General features: G+C 36.4%; 1 long non-coding RNA gene across 1 annotated transcript in view; it reads left to right on the forward strand.

The window, feature by feature from the left end:
• LOC134299728 (uncharacterized) overlaps positions 1 to 9,252 on the forward strand; it is a 118,882-nt gene extending 109,630 nt beyond the window's left edge. Inside the window, exons 2-3 of the long non-coding RNA XR_010006973.1 lie at positions 6,223 to 6,520; positions 7,608 to 9,252. This is a non-coding gene — a long non-coding RNA (uncharacterized LOC134299728). The remainder of the gene's footprint in view (positions 1 to 6,222; positions 6,521 to 7,607) is intronic.
• The last annotated feature ends 536 nt before the right edge of the window (positions 9,253 to 9,788 follow it).

The following is a 9,788-nucleotide window of genomic DNA, read 5'->3' on the forward strand; positions in this document are numbered from 1 at the left end:
TCAATATTTCCATTCATGACTCAGTGTGGGACAGAAAAAAGTATTATCCAAACTGAGGGAAGTGGAAGGCATAGGTTTATACCCTGTTCCAGGGATTATCCAAAGCCTGCTTTGACTGCTATCATGGAGAATCAACTAGAGAGGACCTCAAGGCAGGGCCACCTTTTTCATGCCACTCACTGCTATATATCACACCCTTAAGCTGTGATATATATATATATATATATATATATTCCTTAATGGGCACTAGAACTAGACATGCTGACTACATTTTCAAAGCTAATATTATATACTATTAATGTTGCATTTGGGAACACTCAATTTGATCTTTTCAATTTTGGGATTTCATGGATTTAGCAGTTAGCAACAGGGAAACCCTTCACGGACCTTCAAGTTGTGTAGTCACAAAACAATTCTGGATGCAAAATGCTAGATTATCTCAGTGTCACTAGATCCTTTCAAGTGGGGCAGGGAGCAAAATGTTGCTCAGTGTTCATATGGGTCATTGGGATTTTGTTTTGTTTTTTGTGCCCCCCCCCCCTGCTATTTATCTTGAGCATTGTGGCTCATGTCAACTTTCCATGCAACAAGCTTGCCCATATGGTCTTCTTTAATGTTAGTTTTGCCTATCTTCTTGGCCACTCCTTGAAAAAAGGCTGACATTTCGAACTATTATATGATCTCAGAGTAATAAATTTTTTTCTTCTTTCATTCTCACATACAAGAATGAAAACAACAGATTTTTTTTTCCGCTTTTGATTCAGACGAATATTTTCTGCTTGTATAGATAAGGGTCTCCATATTTTTGAGCATGCATTTTGCACAGCTTTGCAAAAATACCCTAGCTGTTGCCTTGTCGCATACACTGTTAAAAATTAAAAGCATGAGATGGGTTATTTGTGTCTTCTTGATAAATCAACCCATGCTTCCAGCAATTTTTCACAGAAATTATTTGTGCAAATTGAAGAAACCTTGATGGAAATTCTCACACAAGCAGTGAAAAACTCATGAGGGGTCAACAAATTCATGACAGGTTCTCTTGGTACATTTTGGCAACCTGTCTCATTGGGAATCAGTAATTTTGTGAGTAATGTTCTTTACATTTTAAGAAATGTGAAAACCCACAGTTCAAGCCGAACGTATTACAGTGACTGACTCAGCAGGGGTTCTACTTTTCATTGCCTTGGTGCAAAATGCCATTAACTGATAGAATTTTCTACAAAATAGCCAGTGCTTGCAGCTATGTCATCTAAACTGAGGTTTGTTTGAAACAATTACATTCAAATACATTTAATCTGACTAAGACTTTAGGGAGACATTTAGCAACAGAATTTGAAGAAGAATTTGGCACAAGAAGGTTTGAACATTTTATGATACTGTTCATTTAAATTCCCAACAGACACTTATACCAGTCAATCATACCTTACATATTACAACCTTCTTTGAAGTATTGGCAGTTCCTGCTTCATTTACATGAAGACTCACTTGAATTGTAGCCTCCAAAAATGTCTGCAAATTATTCTCATGTTGTATTTCTGTTTTTATGTAATATGGAATCACAGTGAGTCTGCATCCAATTCATGTTACAATGGTTGAATTTAACAAGCTGATATGATTTGACTGTAATATTGTTTGGGAACACCAGCAGCAACATATCAACATAGTAAAGCAAGTTTAAATCATGTATTTTGTCAAAATGTCAAAAGGATTACAGAAGCAGATATCTGTTAGATAACATGGCTCATCTTATTCGGCATTCTCTTTCCTAGAGTGTTAATTCAGATTTACGTTGGAATGCCACTGTGGCACATGACAAAAGTCTTATTCGCCTCATATTACTCCCCAACAATAGGCAAATTAGCAACATACTGCACCTGAGCTTGGGATTTGTTTATTTTTAAGAAGCCTATGTCAGCTAGGAGAAGAGAGAATAATAGGATCAAACAGCTATATGCACATTTTATTGCCTGTTTTGTGCTCCTCACCACTTCCTAATTGGTGCTAGGGTTGTCAGGTGAAAACTATCCCAGAGCCAAAACCTGTGACCTTGTTATAATGACAAACGTGATGTCATAAGGAGCAGCTCCTACAGTTATCATTTAGCAGGACATATTTTTCAAATCATTTTTATTAATTACACAATAAACAGATCTATGAGTATTAGTACACAATAAACAATCCATACATAATAATCAATATAAACACATTGTATATTAAGTACTGATATTCTTCCAACATCCTCATCTTAAGTCGTCTCAGTTTACATCAGTCTCTACTCATATTATTCTTAGCTACAGACACCTAAGTTAGTTTTAGCATAAATAAATATTCTATATTTGTCTAGAAGTCCTATATCCTTTGTTATTACCTACTTGGATACAATTAAATGTATTTGATTGCTTCCAGACTTTGCCCCAGGTAAAGAAATAATAAGTTGTGGTTCCATCAAATGTCCCAGTTCATCTCCGTCTCTCTCACACACAAGCAAAATCACATATCCACCAAATAGTTCTATTCAATGTCATATTAAGCATGACATACTAAGTATCAACAGTTGTGAACAAAATATCTATTTTTTAAAAGTCTAAAATATAAGGAACACACACACACTTTTCGAAGGCCTGAAGACCAAAGAAGAAGGGCCCAACTCTGAGATTCAGGACAATTATAGCACAATGTCAGAATCTAGCACCAATAAAAATTAAATTCCTTCTTTCAGGCTCAGTGCACTGTATTCTGTGGCACAGTATGACACCTTGGCAGTTTCCTACATAAGCCAATGCCATTGCAATTGCTATATGAACCAAATGAATTAAATAACAACATTTAAGAATGTTATCTCTTACACAAACCTCAAAGGTCTTGAAAGCTGTATCCTTCCTTCCTCATTTTGTGGCTAAAAAATCAGTGTGGCAAGTGGTAAAAAGGTATCCCTTGAAGATGGAAGAAGCTCATTAAAGCAGTCTTCCTCATTCCCTGAGTAAACTTTTAAAAAATCAGGATGCAAGGAAGAGATGCTTCTGATATAATAATAATAATAATAATAATAATAATAATAATAATAATAATAATAATAATAATACTTTATTTATACCCCGCCACCATCTCCCCAGCGGGGACTCGGGGCGGCTAACATGGGGCCATGCCCAAAGCAATACAATATAATAAAATATAAAACAGCATTTCATAACATAGTTAAAAGTAATACAATAGATAATAATAGACATCACATCAAGAGATTAAGAGATATCTTTTCCAGGAGAGGTTAGTATGGTTGTAGGCCATCCCACACAACTTTACTGTTTTCTATTGTCAGCCCAACTGGCAAATAGAGGCAGAAAATGTAGAGGCAGTGACTGACTTTGTATTTCTAGACACAAAGTTTACTGCAGACACAGACTGCAGCCAGGAAATCAGAAGACGTTTACTTCTTGGGAGGAGAACAATGACCAATCTCAATAAAATAGTGAAGAGTAGAGACACCATCACTCCCCATAGTAACTTATGAATGTGAGAGCTGGACCATAAGGAAGGCTGAGCAAAGGAAGATAGACGCTTTTGAACTGTAGTGTTGGAGGAAAATTCTGAGAGTGCCTTGGACTGCAAGAAGATCCAACCAGTCCATACTCCAGGAAATAATTCCCGACTGCTCACTAAAGGGTAGGATAATAGATGCAAAGATGAAGTACTTTGGCCACATCATGAGAAGACAGGAAAACTTGGAGAAGAGAATGATGCTGGGGAAAATGGAAGGGAAAAGGAAGAGGGGCTGAACAAGGTCAAGATGGATGGATGTTATCCTTGAAGTAACTGGCTTAACCTTGAATACAGTAAGGAAACGGGGTGGCGATGGTCGACAGAGAGCTCCAGCATGGGCTGGTCCATGAGGTCACAAAGAAGAGTTGGAAGTGACTGAACGAATAAACAACAACAAATTGTCAGCCTTCCTCTTCCCAGGTGATGACCTGCTAAACCAAACTGTGAAATGTTAGAGTAGTTTAGTTCTTTAAGTGTTTTGAACATAACGTATAGTGAGTGATGAATGCCTAGGCAATATCACCTTAGGCTCTGTCTAAAGGAAGTGATACTGCACAAAAATGGTCATCTGAACAGTACCAAGTGGATCCAAGGTATAACACTTAGAGAGAAAGTATTAATGTTTTTACCTAATCTTCAATGAACTAAAATCTGATTGTGTTTATATTGGAAGGAGAATTTTGCAAAACTTTTAGTAATATTAAACTATTGTGTCAGCTGTTACTGACATGTAAAATAATGATGTCAACTGTTACTGACATGTAAGTTCTTGTTAAAATGCCAATTAAATTAAAATTAGAAGCTTGCACTAAAAATACTAGAATGAATCTTAAAAAAAACATCAAAGATTTTGGTATCACTCTTCCTTGAGAATGAAATAGTACCTGTTTCCCTACTGTATTCCAGCAACCTTTTATCTTCTGTCTGTATGCCTGTGTGTATGCATTTGCATGTGTGTATTTATGTTAAAAAAGGTTCAGTGGAAACCAAAGAAAGGTAAAGTCATTTCAATGCAAGATGCACATATAAAAACTCCTGTAAATGCTCTATATTCTTGACTGCTTATTCACTTACAATGACTTTCCAAGTCTTTGAGTATCATCATTTAATTTTTTAAAAAAATCCATAGAGATTAAAGCTTTTGCACATTTATACAACAAGCTCACCCTGACCTAGTTAGCAACTACTTTTAAAGCATACGACGTTTACTTGTTATGGTCAGGGATTACAAAAGGGCTGAAATTGAAGGTACAAAAGAGCTAAGGACTGGAGCCAAATGCTGAAAGAAACAGTGGGTTTGCTGAAATATGCATCAGAAGAAAGCTCAGTACGGTTTTGTTCTAAATGCCAAAATTAAAAATTAAACCTTACAAGAGATTAACTAATAACTGGACCTCTGCCTGGACATGTCAAAGAATGCATATATTGTTTAGGGTATATGAAAATACAATAAGAAAAGTCACACTGGATTAGAGCAAAGACCCATCTAAGTCTAGAATGCTGTTTCTCAGTGGGGCCAGCCAGATGCCCTAGCAGTTAGTATTCCCGGAGGCATATGAATTTTTAGCTGCTAGGTATTCACAGCTCTTTCACCCATGAACTTGTCTAACTCCCTTTGAAAGTTTGTCTGAGATGTTGTTTTTCACATTTTCCTTCTATAATAATTTCCCAGATCTTGCAAACGAGGAGGAGGAGGAGAATATATGTCTCCATTGCAGCCATATAATCTGGGATAAGATCCTGGGATATAGGTCGGTGTAAATTCAGCCTGATTCCTCTTGCAAACGAGGAGGAGGAGGAGGAGGAGGAGGAGGAGGAGGAGGAGGAGAATACTGCCATATAATCTGAGATAAGAAGATGATCTAGGAGTGGGTTTTTTCCCGCGCTCAGGAGTGGATGGGGCTTAGACATGTCACATACACAGGAATGCTACTGAAACATAGATTTAAAATGCAACCTTTTCCCTTCCCAGAATGATACTATTATGTATATATATATATATATATACATATATATATATATATATAATTTATTTATATATATATATATATATATATATATATATATATATATATATATATATATATAATTATTTTAAATTACCCTGATATTATTATTAATTATTATTATTATTATTATTGGCACCCCACTTTTCCCTCTAGATTTGAGACAGAAAGGGACTCACGTTAGTGTGTGTGTGTGTGTGTGTGTGTGTGTGTGTGTGTGTGTGTGTATTATATGGCATCTTCAGATCTAAGGTTGGCAGCACGCATGTCTTTGTTGATGGTGTTCATTCATCTTTTCTTTGCCCATCTACATGGCCAAATCTTCTTGAAGAACTTAATATAAATTACTACTGTGGTTTAACATCAAAGAGTATACTATATTTTAAAGAAAGCCATGTTTGTGCTTATTTCAAGATATCCTATCTTCTGAGGTTGAGAAAAATTACAAATTTTACAACACTATACCAAGTGTGTGTTTTGAGTAAGTTCAGGGGGAAAACACTGGAGATGGCAGATATTTAAATTGCATGTGCATACTTACATACTTGTGATTGTTTTTGTATCTTTTTTTCATTATGGCTGTTCTTCACTGAGATACAGCTGTCATTTGTGTAAAAAGTGAATATAATTTTCTACATTTAGTCTGAATAACTTTTCAACTGATTTTTTTCTTTGGCAGATTGTCTTTTTCATCAGTAAAACAAGTTGTTCTCCCAACATAGATGAGTCATTTTTTTTCACGGATCACCATAAAAGTCACTGTAAACCGCCACCGCATCATTTGGAAAATTACATATTCATTCAACAATTGCAAGTCTATATTAGCAACAAGCAAATGTGCCAGCTGAACAAGACACAGAGCAGCTGTCTTCCTAAGTGCTTAGCAGGAGAAGCTGAGATCACATGTGTACAAAAGAGGCACATAAATGTACAAGAGCCTTGATTTAATTGTGAGCAGCAGAAGACAATAACCAGAGGTGAGAGAGCTTGTAATGTGAAAAAAATCACTATACAATGCAAGTCAGAATTTGTACCAGTAGACAGATGTTGTCAAACCTCAAGAATAAGACTAATTTATGGTATGTGTATGTGTGTATGTAATTTGATGGATAAACATGTCATCTCAAGAACAATTAAAAATTAAGATGTGCCAAATATATCCCAAACAATTTTTGAGAACATGCTTTGAATGCTATTTTCCCACTTTTTGGCACAGGTTGGATTGGATAGCCCATGAGGTCTCTTCCACTTTATGATGCTATGATTCTATGATCTGCAGAAATGAAGATCTGGCAAAGTTAAAAGGAGAAGGAAATGTCTAGATGTAGAACTCTTGGTATCTTTCAGGATCACTTTCAGGGGCAGGTGACTTATCGTTTCATTGCTTAGCAGTGGAACACAGCAGTAACCAGACCTTTCTTCCTTTAAAACCATTTCACCCCTTTCTTGTGTAACTTAAACAACTTTTACTGCTGCACCCCTCTTCTGTTAGTGATCTTTTACTTTCAGAGGGGCCGCTCACCCCACAATGCAGTTGCAAAAAGATGCTGTGAAGATTGTATGTTTATTTGTTTCAATCAGGTATATTATGATGTGAGAAAGGTTGTGAAGGAAGGGAATTATCAGGTCATACAAAACCAGAAACAGAAGTCGTTTCCAGCAAGCCATCAAGCCAGCATTTAAGATGTCCCAATGGTTAATAATAACCTGGAAAGTTATTAGAATTCTTCAGTCCACACTAGAATGTACGTAGGTGCATTTCCCCATCAGCTGCTTCAAGACATGTAAAGCAACTCGAAGGTATACACATTCTAGAAATACTGGATGAAATAAGTTGAATGAATTGGATGAAATGTATTCAGACAATTGGAGGAACAGACCTGTATAAAGGTGAAATTGTTTTAAGATTAGAAAAAGTAGTAGTGGTACAGATTCGGGATCCACCCCAAAGTTCCATTATTCACACATTTTTTGCTGTTATTAGCCAATGCCTGTTGGCATGTGACAGGTTGTGTCTGATCGAAGATTTTACCTGAAATACAAAGACATATTTCAATTTTTCAGAAAAATGCATTGTGGCAGCTGGAGAGCAGAACCCAAACAATATATGTGAGAAGAATACTGAGTGGAAAACAACTCCTGACAATTAATCACAGATGTCAAAAAAGACCCGAGAGTCTCCATCGAATGAGACAAAACAGGGCATTCCAGACAGCCCATCTTCCAGGGACTGATGTGACTTTTTTTACAATGTTGCAAGATGCAGATGCTACATGTTCAAAGCTGCCATCATTAATGGAGAGTCCATCTGGGATGACTTCCATATGTTTGATTTTAAGGCAAACTTGAAGTAAAAATAAAAATCAAGCGAAAAGGAAGAAAGCTATCATGAAGTGGCACTCAAATATGCTGTGTAATGATTGTTCATGTACTTTCCTATCGTACGAATGTTTTCGTAGATAGGACTTGTATGGTTGAAAATGCGGTTAGTTGTGTTTTGATAAAAATCTGGTGGGTGGGGAATATCTATAGATTTGTTCACATCCAGGATAAAACTACTTGGATTGGAAAAAGTGTAAGAATAGCTGAAGCTGATATACAGGAATAAGGTTTTGAGCACTTAAGATTTCGATATATGAGATTTGAATCCCTGTGTATTCGAGTATACATTCTTGCTGAATTAGTGTTCCCATTTGCTTCTGAGAAGCTTCTGATTTTTAACACTTTTATGGCAGGTGCAACATCATCAGTTTCATGGTGGAAATGTCTTTATCTGTTAAATTGACTAGTCTATATGGGCAGGTTTGTTTCAGTTCATCTTTGAAGAATATGCTAAAATTTACAGAACAGACCATAGAGATGTCATTGTAAAACCACAAATGCTGGAGAAAGTGAAATTGACAGATGATTACCATCACTAGATACATTTTAGTGAATGAGATAAAAAAATTAAAATTACAACACATAGCTAACCACCTTAATTGTATTTATTTCAATGTGATTAAAGAATAGAGAAATTATGTTTTGAATATGGTTTTTGTTGTTGTTTATTCATTCAGCTGCTTCTGATTCTTTGTGACCTCATGGATCCATCCACGCCAGAGTTCCCTGTTGGCCGTAGCCACCCCCAGTTCCTTCAAGGTTAAGCCAGTTACTTCAAGGATAACATCCATCCATCTTGCCCTTGGTCGACCCCTATTCCTTTTTCCTTCCATTTTCTCCAGCATCATTTTCATCTCCAAGCTTTCCTGTCTTCTCATGATGTGACAAAAGTACTTCATCTTTACCTCTAATATCCTTCCCTTCAGTGAGCAGTTGGGCTTTATTTCCTGAAGTATGGACTGGTTTGATCTTCTTGCGGTCCAAGACACTCTCAGAATTTTCCTCCAACACCACATTTCAAAAGCGTCTATCTTCCTTCGCTCAGCCTTCCTTATGGTCCAGCTCTCACATCCATAGGTTATCAGGTGGAATACCATTGCTTTAACCATGCGGACCTTTGTTGCCAGTGTGATGTCTCTACTATTCACTATTTTATCGAGATTTGTCATTTCTCTCCTCCCAAGAAGCAAACGTCTTCTGATTTCCTGGCTGCAGTCTGTGTCTGCAGTAATCTTTGCACCTAGAAATACAAAGTCTGAGTTTTTACTTTTTCTGAAAAAAATATTAGGGAATTTGAAACATGTTCTTATCTCGAATGTGTCTATTTTTTACTGTAATTTAAAATGTTTTTCAACATTTCTAGCTATGAATATTGTTATTTAAGTATAACTGTAATGACCTTACAAATTGGATGTTTTTGATAACTACATCTTTTCCTCGATATCATTTTTCAAAATTAAAGTTTGTCTCCATTCACAGGGTTCAACTGTACCATTCAAAGCTTTCAAGCCCTTTGGTGTTTTATTTGAATCCTAGGCTTGATTGTGAGGAAAGACATTTTCTATTATTGTTACAGATGTAATCCAATCACTGGATTCCATATAAATGTAACTTAATCACTGTACTCCTACAAACATGGCTAAAGATGAGGATTGAGAAATGAAAATTCAGATAGACCTGCCCAGCAATGGGGAGCATCTCGGTTTAAGCTTTGGAAAAGTTACGTCTTCTCAGAAGCCATCAGCTAACACTTCATTTATCAAGAATGGGGATGCAATACTATCAGAACATTTTGTTGCAAGCAGCTGCCAATTTGATGTGGCTGGAGTGAGGAGAATAGTGTGGACTGAGTGGAAACAATCC

Source organism: Anolis carolinensis, chromosome 5 (genome assembly GCF_035594765.1).
Source record: "Anolis carolinensis isolate JA03-04 chromosome 5, rAnoCar3.1.pri, whole genome shotgun sequence".
NCBI classification, from domain to species: Eukaryota; Metazoa; Chordata; class Lepidosauria; order Squamata; family Dactyloidae; genus Anolis; species Anolis carolinensis.